Source organism: Miniopterus natalensis, chromosome 12 (assembly GCF_054644295.1).
Source record: "Miniopterus natalensis isolate mMinNat1 chromosome 12, mMinNat1.hap1, whole genome shotgun sequence".
In the NCBI taxonomy this organism is placed as follows: domain Eukaryota; kingdom Metazoa; phylum Chordata; class Mammalia; order Chiroptera; family Miniopteridae; genus Miniopterus; species Miniopterus natalensis.
This window is the reverse complement of record NC_142092.1, coordinates 27344112-27360607: the sequence shown is the minus strand read 5'-3', so window position 1 is coordinate 27360607 and position 16496 is coordinate 27344112. Positions and strand designations below refer to the sequence as shown.

Here is a 16496-nt window from a genome sequence, read left to right as displayed (position 1 = left end):
GCTCTCAGCTATAGAGGATGATGGGATTGCTCTCAAGGGTACCTTTTAATAAAGTTCACTTTATTATTCTTTAATACATTTTAGCAAGCTTCACTGGCAATAACCATGACTTTTTTAAATGAGAGACACCTTTTCTTCTTAAAGGGGCAAGTCAAGATTTCTTACCATAATTGGGTATGCCTGGCAGTCAAATTCATACCTCTAATTGTTCAAGGGCTGAGCTAATTTTCTAGACCAGTTCACTAGCTTCACTAATCTTTAGTCTTTGCTGTGGAAAAATAAAGTCATACATTCAATGATTATTTGGGAAATACAGAGCTCTGAAATTTCCTTTAGCAGAGAACTTTTTTGGGCTTCTACCTGAATAACCTAGACCTTTCATCCTCCTCATAAATTAAATAACTTTTAATCCCCATAGAGCGAAATACAGCAATGAACCATAAGATGGCCACTGCCTGATTTAGAGTAAGCATAGTGCACCTGATTCAACCAAGACTTCTTTCTCTTTCATGTCAAGTGCATGGATTTAGCTGTCAAACAAAAGACTGGAAGTGTATCCAACTGATATTATAATATGATTTTCAACATTAAGGTCTGAATCTGTCATGTTAGGTCCTCCTACAGTAGAAAGGCTATGAGAGTAAATATAATGATGCATAATTTATAAATTGGAATTCTCCTCCTCCTCTCTTCTTTTTGTTCTCATACTTCTTACTCTTCTCAAGAATAAACAAAACATATAATGTTTAAAAGGAACTCTATGTTAAGAAGTAGACAAAACAAGAGTCATCCATCCCCTTGGTATTGATGAATTCAATTTTAAAGGCTAACACTATTCTGAAGAGGCCCTGATCCCCAGAGTTCTATCTCTGTAAGTGGCTTCTTGTTAAAATGGAGATTGAAACCCTAAACTTGCAATTCCCGTTAGGTTTCAATTACCATATTTATTCACATAATCTACCTGTTAGTTTTACCCTGAAATTGGGAAAAGATATTATGTAAGCATCTACCTACTGGTCTAATCATTAATTTTAGGAAGTATTACCGATATTTGAAATCAATTTTCCTGATATTTGAAGAAAAAAGTTTTATACTTTATCATAGTAAGGAGTGAATGGTATAATTAACAGTGGTTTAAACTACCCTATAGGATCTTTTCTATAGCAAAATAATCCTGTTTAATGAGACAGTATTTGTCTATAAGAAAAAAAGGAGAGAATTGACTTTTTGAAGGATTGGTTGGCGATATTTACATTTAGTACAGCAAGGTAGAAGTAGATAAGTAAATCTAATGGCTTTCTCTTCCTCTACCCTGGCCTATAGCAAGCTGAGGTGGAAGAAGCTGACTACTTGTAACATTTAATGATTTGTCCATTCATAGCAAGAAAAAGTAAGCTCACCTAATGGTAAACTCTTCTGACTTCATGGTTATTTTAAAGCATAAGAGAGCATGTGTTCCCACCCATGAACATTAAGGAAAAAGAAAGAAAAAGATAAACTAAATTTTAGTTCAAACAATGGGTAAGGTTGGATTTAGAGGTATACATAGAAGTATATGGTAATGTGTCTTAGGAAAATATAGACGTTTAATTCCAATAGACTTTTTCAGCTCTAACCTTCCACCCACAACCACTTGATTTTGTTTTCCCACACCAAGTTGTTTTGTTTTAACTGCCAGCTCCAAAAATAGCTCAGGGTGGAGGAGGAACTGGGAGAGTATAATCTCCACCACCCTCCAAGCTTCTGCAAATAATAAAATCTAAGAGAAAAGACTTTTTGTATTATACAAATGTATCTTCGTTTGAACAAGTCCCGGACTAGTTTTTAAAATTTACTTAGCTATTTTATGTGGTTGGCCTTATTTAATTTCTTAAAAAGGTCCAATAGACCTAACACAAGCCTATCAATATTTCTTTCTAACCATTCAGAAACGGCTACAAACTTTCCATGAACTCTCAGAGACATTCATGCCTTTACCCTCCTACTCTAATCTGGACCTGTTGCTGTAGATATCAATATATAACTCTTTTCTTGGAGCTTCCTTTCACCTCCTACCTGTGTTTGGTCTCTTGTTTATTTTATCTTTGTTTTGTTTTATGTTGTTTATTGCTAAGTGTTGCTTGAGCATGTCCTTCAGTTGTTTCTTATGAAAGAGTAGATAGGAAGTCATTCTTAAAGTATTTCACCCATCTGAAATTGCCTTTATTACAGCCTCACGCTTTATGAGTAGTTTGGATGTATATGGAATTCCAAGTTGGAAATCCTCTTCTCTCTAGAAGCTTGAAGGCTTCTTGTCTTTTAGCTTCCAAGTTTTCAGTGTTGTGTTGAGAACTACAATGCCACTTTTATCTCCATTCCTCAGTATGTGACCTGTGGTCACCACTGCCCTCTCTGCTGCCTCCAACTCCACTCCTTGGGTTTGCAATCTTTAACTTAGTTATTCTGTAATTTCCCCATAATGTGCATCACAGTAGGTCTTTAAAAAATCCAAATGTTGAACAGTCATTGGATCCTTTCAATCTGGAGAATCACGTCCTTCTGTTCTTGGAAAGATTTCTTTTGTTATATCTTTGCTCTTTATATTCTTTAGATTTTACATGGTCTCCCTTTTGGAAGTCACTTTAGTCAGATATTGGATATCTTGAATTAATTTTCTTATTAAAATAATATTTTCTTATGGACCATCACTTTTTGATAATTTTTCTAGATTTCCTCAACTGTATCTTTCACCTCTCTTTTTGTATTTTTGTCTATCTACTATAATACTTTAAATATCCAGGATCCTTTAATTTTCTCTCATTTTTAATTCTGTGTAGTTCGTTTTTTATCTTTTATGTTGAAACTGTTTCTTATCTATCTGGTCATCCTTGACTATCTGAGTGGTGCTGTAAGAGGTTCCCGTGGGAAGTTCTGTGACAGTAGGTGTGTGGTTGGAGGCTTTCTGACAGAGTGATGGGTAATGAGATAATTTTACTTTTGAATTATAGCCCCTACATATAGTTAGTTATATGTGGGTATTTTCTCAAGGACTGTTATATTTTTCCAAAGAATACTCCAATTTCTTTCTTGTTCTGATACGCTAGGAGTAGGGGTTGGTGTCTAGGGAAGATATCTGAGTGTCCTTTTCCAGGAGTTCTGACCAGCGCCTCATCCCCTTGATTTGAATTCCATTTCTCTAAAGTTTCATACCTCTGGCCTCCTGTGGGAAGGAGGAGAGGAGGTCTCCTAGCTATACATAAATATGGAAAGGGATTTGGTGATCTAAGCCTATTCTAGAGACTTTCAATCAATCATCTTCATTTTCAGCGTTAAGCACTTTCCTTTATACCCATATACTTGGTCAGTTCAAATCTTAAGATTTTCTAGGTTTTTCAGAGTGGTGGGAATGAACTAGTGCATGTCACAACTATTTAAGCTACTGGCCCATAGGTTTCATATTTTTCTATTTTGCTTATCCTTCCACTTCTCACCTAAAACTTTGTTGATATCTCATCATTTTTACCCCTCTTTGTATTACTATGCGTTTAAATTTTTAAACTAATATTCTAGAGATGTTTCAGAAGGAAGCAGAGATAGCCTTTAAGTTCTGTATGTCATATTTTACCTGAAGACAGTAGAATATATTTAAACACATGTTGATCATGAGATGTGTATTAATATGAGATTTAGTATTCTAATTAATGCCTAATGCCATAGTACCACCCAGACAGAAACGTTTCTTGAGATGTTACATAATGTAAGATAGAATTCAATTTTTTAAAAAATATATATCTTTATTGATTTCAGAGAGAGGAAGGGAGAGAGAGAGAGAGAAACATCAATGATGAGAGAGTCATTGACCGGTTGCCTCCTGCATGCCCCCAACTGGATATCAAGCCCACAACCCGGGCATGTGCCCTGACCGGGAATCAAACCACGATCTCCTGGATCCTAGGTCGATGCTCAACCACTGAGCCACGCCCAGCCGGGCAAGAAATGATGTGGCTTATTAGCCATGTGATATTAAGGTATGAGCTGGGAATTACTTACTATGAAAACTGAGCTTCTAGGAAATGATGACTAAATTTCTACCCATTGAGATAAATGTTTTCACCATGTCATGCTATTTAATATTTCTTTTTTGAAAATGTATTTAAAATATTAATTATACTAATATGTAAATGGTGAAAGCATTTACAAGGGAATACTACAAGATGAAACTTCTAGTTTAATCTTCCTTTTTGTCATATAAGTTTTATTTATTTTCAATTAAATCAGTTTGTTTTATTTTATTGATACTTTTAAAATGATTTTTTCACATATATTAAACTTTATATTATCCTGAGGGGGGAAAAGGTGCTGTAAGTGACTTATGCATATGTATGTATAGGTGCCTATGCTGTATGTGTGATACATACACATATGTTTTGCTCCACTCTTATTTAGTATTCTGCTAAGTAAATGAGACAATAAATTTACTTTCAAATCATAGTTACAAGAATACCCCTTTGCGAGCACAGCATTATCATTTAGAAGTGGAAAACATAGCATACAATGAGTATATGGCATGCATGCTGGCCCTTATGGGTTCCTTTTGAGTGACTCTGGCTAAAATAGTGACATTAAATCAATATGGCTTTTATATTACTTTTACTAATTGTATTTCCAAAAATGTCAAACTACAAGTTAAGACTGAATTGACAAATAGTAATTTTTGCTCTGTTACAATAATGGAGCATAATTTTGCATTCTGGGGCTCTTTCCCTCTTGTGATTAGAAAAGACATCAGTGAAACCTAGAAAAATATCAAAGTTAGAGACAAGAGCAGACAGTGATATAAGCTCTCTGATTTCAAACTGGAAACAGAAAGGTACAAGTCCTATAAATTGACTCAAACGTTCACCCACTTTTCTACCAAGACCATTCTGACGGTAATAAGAATTATTAGGCCCTGGCCAGATTGCACAGCTGGTTAGAGCATCATTCCGATACACTAAGGTTGCGGGCTTGATCCCAGGTCAGGGCACATGCAAGAATCAACCAATGAATACATCCATAAGTAGAACAACAAATGATGTTTCTCTCTCTCTTTTCCTCTCTCATTCTAAAATCAATCAATAAAAAATAAAAATAAAAAGAATTATTAGGTTGATTCCTTTTGCTTGATAAAGTGTCAATAAATTCTTGCAGCTGCCTTGGAAAACGTTATTCTAGACCTCTCAAGTTTTGTCTGTGGTTTAATTCACTTATTCATAAACATTTATTTGGAGTCTATTATAGATTGCTCACTGGCAATACAAAGAAATCTTAGATGAGATCCCTTTCTACCATCAAAGTGTTCTCCATAATTTGGAAAGTATAGACATATAAACGCTTTATTATAATAGAGTACAGTAGGGGTTATGAGGAGTTATTTGGAGTACCATGGAACTAACTGAAGGAGAGGCAAATACAAGTCATGATACCATAAGAGAACCCACCCTTTGAGGAAGCAATATGATAAATTTAGTGGCGCTAAAGCACAGGGATGCGTGGAAGCTGGAGTAGGGTAGAGAGATAAAGCCAGACATGGAGGAAGGGTTCCATTCATGAAAAGCATCAAATTCTTTGTGAAAAGCTTGTGCCCTAGCAGGAATGAGACACACAAAAACCTGCATTTTAGAATCATTATCCTGGCAGTATAAAAATTATAGATAGGATTCAAGTCTTTGTTCCATAGAGACAAATCTATCCAAGCCAAACAAAGAGAACCTATCACACAAACACAGATGATCCTTTTTATAGAAAACCTAAAGAGACAGTATTTTCTGGGTAAGCCATTGCACTCTTACTGACCTCTAGCTAAAATTTCTTACCCAGAGTCATGTATATGAAGGTTAATTAAAATCACAAAAATGAAAAACAACATCATTTAAAAATAAAGAATTTTAAAAAAATCTACTTGGGGAAAACACATGTAACAACTTAGTAAATAAAAAGGCAAGGTTACAAGATGGTACCTCTTAATATTTTTAAGCATTTTTGATGCCTAATTATCTTATGTTTAGCTAACAAAGCTATAATCCATGATGGATTGTCGAGTGACCAGTTTTCCTTCCAATACTTAGTAAAAATTCATTCTAGAGTCTCCAATCTGGCAATTCTATGGAAAGGGAAAGGCATAAACCTTGCACCTATTATATCATCGGCCTTTGTTTTTGTTTTTCTTTTAATCCCCAACTGAGAATATGTTTATTGATTTTAGAGAAAGAGGAAGGGGGTAGAGAGAGAGAAACAGACGTGATAGAAACATCGGCTGGTTGTCTCTCATGCTCACCCAGAAAAGGGATCTAACCCAAATCCTAGGTATGTACCCTGACCGACAACTGAACCCACAACCTTTTGTTGTACAAGACAATGTTCCAATTAACTGAGCCCCTCAGTCATGGCTAGTCTCTGGTTTTGAAGGGAGAGGAAGCATAAATAAATCAAATAGTGAAATTCTGAGTTAAAAATATTCCAACCACTATTTAATATTATTTTTTGGAATCTTGAAAAGATTATTAACTAGCCTCATTAATCATATACTGGGAATTGCTGGTTATGTAATTTCAGAAAACACTATATTATTATAACATTTTAAAACTATGTAAAGTCTTATTTTCCCCCTCTCTTTTACCCTAATACTAATGAAGTAAGTATCATGTCAGGCAAAGTACAAAAACAATTTTCCTTAAGATAAATTTTATGACATTGTGCTTAAAGGGAAAAATCTTACATTACATAATTATAATTAAAGGAGGAAACAAAGTAGTCCTTGGTATACCGCCTTAAGAAAAAAACATCTATTTTTAAAGATAAAATACCAAAACACCAAAACCCATGAAATCAAGCTGTGTGCATAAATTTAGTAGACCTCTCTATACAACTACAAATAAATTTCTCATTAACTTAAATCACTTTGGAATTATTTTCCATTGTCCTCAATATGTTGTTTGACATCTACAAAACACTAATTATATGTACCATATCAAAACCACAACAAAAGAGTACCAGGAATATCATCTGCCTAAGAAATGAGAAAATTGAGAATTAATAAAAATTGACTTGTCCTAAGTCATACAAAGGCTGAACTTAAGCCCAATAGAATTGAATTATTGTACTGCATAACTTTTACAGACCTAACATTGATATCTAACAATCCACAAATTTCAGTGATAACTTTGAATTTATAACTGGAAGGTGGACATAGTTTATGAAGACAAGTCAGTTGGCATGGAGAAAAACGGGAATAATTTGTAAAAATTTGTATGAGTGCTTAGAAATAAAAACAAGTTGATGATTTGGATTAGAGTTGATAAAATTTAGATACGGTAGGTATTTTTCTCTCCATTGATAAAACTGGAGGATTTCATTCTGTAATGTGTGTGTCAATTTTGAAATGCTCTATCCCAAATCTAGGCATAAAGCTTTTTTTTTTCCTTCTTGCATAAAGGATGCAAGGAAAGATTGCAAACATAGTAGGTAATAAACTATAATTTATGGCAACCTTTAGAAATTCTCTCTAGATTCTGGCTAGCCTTCTTTCAAGGAGTTGTGAAAATTTATGTTTAAGTGGGGCCAGTGTGGAGGGATCTTGGGGGTAATTTTTGCTCCTTATATCCCTTGGGCCTTCGTCTAAGAAGATTTGGAGTTACAGATGTGTCCTGAAATCAACCAGCCATTAGGAAGATGAAAGCTGTTAGGAATTGCCTCGGGGAAAACTCCAGTTATCAATGTTTAGAAAAACATTCAAGATTTTCACAATCCCTTTTAAAAGAGCCATGACTTCTGAAAAGAGGTCGAAATATGAATAAATGAAATATATGATTGATGTAGTTCCTACAGCGATGGTAGAAAGTAACTGATTCAATATAACTTAGACCAATATACCCCAGGCATAAAAGAAAGAAACAGATAGAAATCAGATCATGGACAAAGTCAGAATTTTAATAAAAATAGAGCAAAACTGTCCACACCTATCTTTGAGTTCTGATGCACACTGACATGCCATAGGATAATCCTTGTGTATTCCTCAGGATTTAGTCTTTAATCTGCTCCCACTTGCTCTGTGCCTTGTGAGCTCAACATTTATGGAAGTCATCAACTTGGCTCTCATGACTTGTAACTTCTTATTGGTTGAGGCTATGTGAGGCACTAGCAGAGCCTTAGAAGGTAAAAGAAATGAGGAATTATGGTATTTATTTCCCTCCTTCTCTGCTTTTCTTTACTTAGGATCAGGTTCTTGTTGGGTTCTGATAACCCAAGCCTATGCATGGAAGTAGCTCCCAACTTTAGTTTCCTCAGAATGCTTCAGTCTTTTAGTCTTTTAACCCTGTCCATCCCTATGTGAACAGTCACTTTATTAAACTCTTCAACCCTTGTTAAGAGTTCTGTCAGTTTCTGACATGGTCCTGATTGACACACATACATTGGATTGTCACTTGATCACTGTTACATGTGAGGAGGGTTAGTGGTCGGCTGAAAATGTCATGCATTCATTATATGACAGACAGAAAGGGTGTTCCCCAAGAAGACAATATAAAAAAAACATTTCAGTGGTTTTTGTTGATTATTTTGGTGTGGAAAAAAATCTTCCTTGAATTAAGGTTGACAGGTAGTATGTTCATAATTCATGTTGCCCTAGTTATGAATTGCTATAAAGTGTGTATCCCGGTTACCTTAGAGATTGCTTCTCTTAAGTAGAAAGTGGTGATTAGGGTCTGCAGGGGCATTCAGAAATAGTACCTGTTTTTGAGTTTCAGGAAGACATGAAGGTGGGGAGTTTTTCAGGGATCACTAGATGTGGCTGTTCCAATGTTACATGATCTCACATGTCTCAATACACTGTTCCTTTGGGGAATAACTTATAATTTGCCTATTGTTTTCACATCCTGGAAGACTTGTAAGCCTGGAGCTTTTGGTTTAAATATTATAGAATTAAGTGCTGATGTGAGAAAACAGACCTATGCATTAATAGATGGTAAAATGGTATTAACTGCAGCATGTAATTACATAGTATATAATCACCTCTGTGGTTGTTACAGGCCAAACAATAGTAGGCAAATGCAGTGTGCATGAAGAACAACTGTTATTCAAAGTCCTGAAACTCTCGTGCTCTCAGCAAGGAAAGAGGTTCACATGCTAGTCTTTCTCATAGGAACTGAGAATACATTCCTATACCCTGAGATTCAGCCTCTCGTAATGGAAATGCTATAAATATGGTGCTTTCACAGATCTAGTCTAGTGATAACTCTACAGCTATTTTACAGTTTCTTTAGTAAGACCAAAACTAACATGTTTTTTTCTCTAATGAGATTTTAAATTCTTGTTCAAAGTTGGGATTTCAGGATTGTCCCTGATAATTTTATTATATGATGATACCTGTTTGGCAGACAGATGTTAGGTGGTTCCCAGGGTCCCCTGCTCCTGGTGCCTATGTTCGTGTATAATCATGTCCCCTTGAGTTTGGACAGGACCTATGAAGTGATTCTAACCCATAGCATTTGGCAAAGGTGATAGGATTTCACTCCCCTGGTTATGCGATATTACATAAGACTCTATCTTGCTATCAGATTAGTGCTAAAGGCTTATTTCTTCCTTGCTGGCTTTAAAAAAGTAAGGTGCTATGTTGTAAGAGGGTTTATGGAGAGGACCATGAGGCAATGAACTTCAGGCAGCCTCTAGGAACAGAGAGAAATGCAGTAAGAGCCAAAATGCAGTAAGAAGCTGGAGCCCTTGCTCTCAATGGTCATGAGATAATGAATTCTACCAACAACCTTAGTGAACTTGGAACTGGGTCCATCACCCGTTGAGCCTCCAGATGAGAACTGAGCCCTGGCTGACATACCGATTACATCTTTGCTGAAGATCCAGTTAAGCCATGCCTATAGCTACCCATAGAGACTGTGAGGTAATACATTTTTGTTGTTTCAGCCACTGAGTTTGTGTAATTTGTTACACAGCACAGAAAACTGATACACTTGCCCAGTACATACTGAGTGAGTACCATGGGTCACGTATTATTCACAGTATTTGATATGACTACAAAAGAGATAAACCCATGCACTCAAGGAAGTTATGTTAGCTGATTTCTAATATGTGTGGCTAAAAACAGCAAACAAGGTAAGATGATGTCCTTTCACACACAGATATGGGTAAACTATTTACAACGTCAAATGACTATTTTACTTTAAGCTGGTATTAGAACAAAGCAGATTTACACCCTAGTATTGAAATTTTTGCTAAGCTCCATCAATCAAAGTTTGATGTCGTATGTATGCATTTTTGTCATTCTGTATCCAGGATAAGAAATCACCACTATCTGCCTGCCATATGAGTGTTTTTATCTTTGCCATTGCATCCTGTATCATCAGATAGAAGAGTAAAACTTCACAAAATTTTACAAAACTCAACAGTGCTAAAAGAAAATCTGTGACTTGCTTTTGCTATGCTCACCTTCTCTGTGTGGTTCTAATTTTAGTGTACGTGCTGTTGAATGAGCAATGCGACTTGTCTTTGCATTCCCTGTCTGCTATCCTACATTGCCAAACATCTACTATATAAAATCTCTATCAGAGAGTTGGTCACTATCTTAGATGACGTTTTCAGTAAAGTTTTCTGTCTGAATTTCTTGAATGAAACAAACCCAACAAATCACACTAACAGAAGCAGAAAGGATGGAAGATAAAGCATGGGATGAAGAGACGCAGTTGTGCACCAGGTTCCCAAGATGATCCTCAAGTACAAGCGGTGGCACCTGGTCACCTAACCCTCTACCCTAGACCCAGTTAAATACAGCACATCTCGGGAAACCTGGAAGGCGCAAGCGAGCGGTTGGCCATAAGATCCTTGTTTACCTGCTTCGGTGCATTGACCCCAACCACTGAGGGCTCATCAAAGATCCTGCCTTGACTCTTTGGACCTAAGCGAGATCAGCAAATGTCTATCCCAATGTCAGACCCACTCTCCAGACCTCACTCGTAGAAGCTGTGATTGGAATTGAGCCCCTCTTCTTCTGGTATTGAGTTTTCAAAATTGATGGACTTAGGAAAGAAAATCTTATCCAGAAAGGAAAATAGGATCAAACATTTCCATAACTATACATATTATTGTTTAAATATAACTTCTATTAATCTTTTAAAAAGGAGTAATTCAGATAGTGCTGATACTAATTTAAAAAACACAATGCAATGATATTTGAAAACTCGGCCAGTTCTGTTTGTTTTCAATTTCTGAGGCTTTAGAGACTTCACATAAAAGTAACAAAAGAGCAGCTAAATTCTGATGCATTGTGAAAAGCTTCTGCAGCAATAATTAATATATGGGGCCACTGACACTTGAATTAATCTTGGAAACGACTCTCAAGGTGATGGGGACAATATGTGCGGCACAGATAACCCACAGTGCTGTACCATCATTGTTGTGTTCTGTCATTGATCATTGATGATAGCAAAGAAGTGATCACTCACAAGACAGGCTGATAATAATAGTCTTCAAATATGGAGGGACCCTTACTCACTTCTATGTTTGGTAACAGCCCATGTTTAATGAATAATTTTTTCCCCTGCCCTAAAGGGCACAAGCAACAAGCCTTCTTTTTTCTTTACCCTGCTACACTGTAGGCAGCATTGGAACCAGTTAACTCATCCTGTACTAGCCCACTTGAATACTAATTTTTTTACAAATGTAAGTATGAAGTTCTAAGAGTTTAGAAAATCCAAGTATTAACACTATTGCACTGTTAGAAATACATGGCCACTGTAGATAGGACCAACTCTACCCTGAGCCAGATACCCAAAACTGACACCCAAATCAGGGACTACTCTGGTGTAACAGGCACCGGGAGGTGTCTACTATGCTTTTTCTTAGTGGTGGTGAAGGGACTGTTGCCAGCATTAGGTCATTACTGGGGTCCTATTGATTGAACTCTTCCTTTCCTTCACAAAAGGGCATGATAGGTACTCCAGTGGTCTGAATGTGTCAATGGAGAAGCCAGGTTTCCTAGGTAACACGAATCCTTGTTAGGTACATCTTGTAGTTTAACCAGCCTCACTGTGAGATTGCACTCAGTGTTTCCTAACTCTTTAACTCTTCTTGGCTGCTGCACTTTTGCCTTGTTGGTGCCTTCTGATCCTCATAATAAGTAGTTGTAGATAATGAACTTTTTTTATAGCAAGTAAGTTGTAAGCTCTCTGTAAGACTCACAGGGGAACAATAATTCTCTTTGGAAACACAGAGGTAGCCATGAAAAATAAACAACTGTTTGGTCCATTGCTATTACCTCATTTCTTTCTGGAAGCATTTATTTGGGTTTCATGAGTGAAGCTGATATTGTAAATAAAACTTCCCCATGATCCCAAGATAACACTAAGCTCTCACAATCTATGCAAATGTGCTTATGTTGCACAATTTAGATTCCTTCTTTTCTGCAAGACCCCAAATGTTTCTCAATAATAACATCCCTGTTTCTAATCATGCCCTGAAAAATACCATCCAGTGGCTCACCTTTTCCCTCTGAACTTTTCTATGCTTTAAATCCAGTGTTTCAAAAGTATAAAGTATACCTACATGATTACTTAGAATGAGTAAGATCATAATAAACTCAAAAGAAAGCATTATGCTCTTCCAGAAATGCCTTCCCAGGAATACTCCCGAGGAAATAAGCGTGTTTATCTATGGTGATAACAATACCGCTGCCTAGCAATCAAGTTAACTTCTCTGTCATCTTTATCAAGCAGTATGTTTAGAGTGGAGACAATCTGAGGAAAGAGAAATCTATATCCTGGTATCAGCACAATGAACGTGTATTTCTAAACACTGCCAGCCTCCTGTTTATGAAGCGAGATGACGACTACTTAAAACACAGTGTTTAGATAGGCATAGACTACTTAACATTTAGAGAGGTCATAACACATTTAAGGCTCAATCATTTCAACTTTTCTCCAAAATCACTTTTCAAACATTTACTTATTCTAAAAAACATATGGAAGATATAATACTTTATCGAAAGGGAAAGAGATATTGTTATAGTCTGTATGTATATGTGTGTGTTTGTATGTACGTGTATGAGTATGTGTGTGAAGGAGCTGAAAGAAAATTATTTTTTGGTTGTGTTAATAGTCTATTTAGGATAAATTGTCTAGAAAAACAGGTTTATTTTAATGAAGTTAATTAGAAACATAATTATTTTTTAAATTAAAAATTAACCAATCATGTAGGAACCTCATTTTAATTTTTTCTAACAGTCTGTTTTTTCCTTATAGACCAAGAGGCTGGTATCTCAGAGGGAATGTTCAATGTGCACTTGGATATAATAATTATCCCCTTTCCTGACTTCAGCAAGTATCCTTACACCAACTCAGACGAACCTCAGCTTTCACAGCAGCCGTAGAAAAATAGGAACATAGAGAAAAGAGGATCTTTGGTTTTTTGTTAAGGAGGAAAATTACAATAAGTAGAGAGGAATATAGAACGAGGGACTTGTCTACTAAATTATCATAGAAATGCAGATGAATTAGATCTTAAAGGCACATGCAAGAGGACTTGAGGCTGACTCTGCTGTCAACTGGCCAAGTAGGAAAGAGTTGTAGATTTTTTTTCTTTGAGTACTTTCCAATACTTTCCCACAGAGCTTGTCCAAGGCACAACAGTGAGTTAGTGCGAGTCTTACTACTCACCCTTTCAGCAGTCCTCGCCCACCTTGGCAACTAGCAATCACTTTTGCCCCCCTCCTCTTTTCCATCAAAGATTTTGTCTACACCAATGTGGATAAAGTCACTGTGACAATATTTCTATAAACATTTGTATTAAAATATTGTATTTCACTAAGGAAGGTAGCAGGACATTTTGTAATGCACGTGAGCTGTGGAAAGAGTTCTGGGTCCCAATTCCAGCTCCTTTCCTTTTCTATCTAGGTGATCTCAGTCATGTTACTCGTCCTTTCTGAGAATCATCTGGAAATAGGGGCAATTAGATAGTCTTTACAATATTGATTTGAAAATTATATAAGAAAATGTATGTAACACCACCCAGCTTAGTGCTACTAAAATAGAGGAGAGGGCCCTAGCCTTATTCCATTAGAGGGATGTGAGGCACCAGAAGGCAGGCAGAGATTTTCATGATGCTGAACAACTTTTCTTGCACTCCAGATATAGGGCCGTGAAGGTGATGACAAAAGCTTTTAAAATGGTAAGTTGACTCATCCCCAAAATAATTTTTGAATGATGAAGTTGAGATACAAGTACAAACACCAGCAGCAATCCTTGCAGATTCATTTGTGTGGCTCCTGGGATTTCAGATGGAAACCTCTAGGGAGCTAGATCCCCAGTCTCACCAGTTATGCCATTCACTAGTGCAAGTTCCAAATACTTTCAGATTGATAGCTTGTTCAAATGCCACAGCAATCCTGTGCTTAGGCTGTATTCTCCTCCCTTGAAAATGAAACCATGGAGGTCCAGGGTGATTAGGTGGATCTCAAGGGTGATGTGGGGATTTCACCCAGTATTTTGGAGTCAGAGTGAAGGGACACTCTCTACTCTCCCACCATTGAACTCTGCTCTATACTTATGAAAAATAATAGATGGTGGACTATTAGTGATAGCTTTTTGAATGATGAACCATAAATAACCAAAATCTTTTCCCCAAGATATGTCAATTGTTGAGAGGAAAGAGACCTTTTATTGTGGTGATGACTGATTAACTGATAATAGCCACCAGAAAGACAATAAACAGCAACAACCATAAACCTAAAGCCACAGTTCTCAAGTTCTGCTAAAAATAAATTTTTACATATTTGTATCTTTATGCCAATAAAAGGAAAGTTACCTTGCTGAATGAATCTTTATCATTTATGCTTTGGGATAGAAAAACTATCAGTTCTCCAAGGTTCCTTGGTAAATCTGTACATTGCATTGACATTAGCACCGTTATTAACCTTTCCTTTGCCTGCAAATAGCAATTACAGAATAACTACAGGATAAATCGAGGGCTTTGTGTCCCTGAATGCACGAGTAATTCAACTGTTCTGACTGTAAATTTGAATTAACATAGGCTTTATATGAACTAGATTAGAAGCGCATTTTAATGATTTATTCCACCTCTAAATGCATGCTTTCTCCTTTTTTAGAAGTCAAGTGATTTCAAGCGTAGAGAAGGCTTAGAACACTTGTAAAGAAACTTGAAGCAAACCAAGACGCCCTTTCTTCATCTAAGCCTGGCCTACCCTGGCATAAAGCAAGATTCTCAGAACATCAGATAATTATACAAGGACATGATTTTTTTTCCTTTTTCAATGAAACAGGTAAACACACGCAATGCTTCTATTTTTTTAAACCATTCAAGTCCTAGTTTTAACCAACTAAACTGGCAAATAAGTGAAGTAGCGAAATTGAAAATAGACTTTCGCCATCTGCCCTCTACCACTCACTCTTTTCCTTCTCTATTCTTAATTTGTTTTACCTGTATTTCCTTTCTTGCAAATGTTGGTAATGAAGCATATATATCTGTTTACGCTCTTTATTCTTATGGCGATCTGCTTTCTTCCTCTGTATTATTTTCAATTCTACTGTTACTCGTTTGCTTTCCTTGTGACCATTATTCTACCTGTTCTCTTTCTTACCCCATTAACTGAGGGCCCCCCTCCATCGTCCCAACCCATCCCATTCCAGCGCTGGGGGTGGATCTGGCATCGCCCAGACTCTCAGGGTCTGGCACGGTTCCACATGGGGCAGGTTTGGGGGATCAAATCAACCTCTCACTCACCTATGCTACTGAGGTAAGAACAAGACAACTATAGCAATACATGCTTCATAAAAAATTACCTTGTAAAAATCTACTCTATGGATTCAAAATCACACTCGACCATAAAAACATGCCCATGTCTTTGAGCTTGAAATTTTACTCCATCGGTAGTGTCTTTATGTTTATCTACCATGTATAGAAAATTCACGTAGGTTTTTAAAGCTTCTGAATAATCTGAAAGTGTTACAAGTTCTCTTTTATTCTTCATGCTCCACGATAAAATTGTTAACAATTTTCTCAGAGGCTACACCTTATAGTAGTAAAGAAATACTATTAAGTAATAAAACAAAGAAAATATGAAAGATTAAGCAACAAAAACCCAAGCATGCTTTAAAATCTTACCTGTTCTTTAGATCCCACAGTTGTTCACCACACGTCTCCCTAAACAAAGAAGAAATGTGACAATAGTTAAAAAGTAGTGAAAATGATGCTATTAAAATATTGCTCTTTTAGTGATGCATGTTTATATTACTCAGCTAGTGGAAAATGTCAAATTCCAAAGAGAAGTGAAATTAATTGTATTTTGGCATTTCCTTTCATAATGATTGTTGTAAAAAGCAACTTAAAATGTTTCTTTAAAATCAAAAGAAGAAAAACATGCTATAATTATTCTGGGAAGAAAAATGACAGTTTAGAATATTAATTCAATATACTTCATAATCAAAAGTATTTATAATCTGAAATAAATAATATATAAT

The 16496-nt window shown here is 36.2% G+C and overlaps 1 long non-coding RNA gene across 1 annotated transcript in view; it reads right to left on the bottom strand.

Annotated features, from left to right (window-relative positions):
• The window catches only part of LOC148091804 (uncharacterized), a 246704-nt gene that overhangs the window by 100132 nt on the left and 130076 nt on the right, over positions 1–16496 (bottom strand). Inside the window, exon 2 of the long non-coding RNA XR_015715404.1 lies at positions 16141–16179. This is a non-coding gene — a long non-coding RNA (uncharacterized LOC148091804). The remainder of the gene's footprint in view (positions 1–16140; positions 16180–16496) is intronic.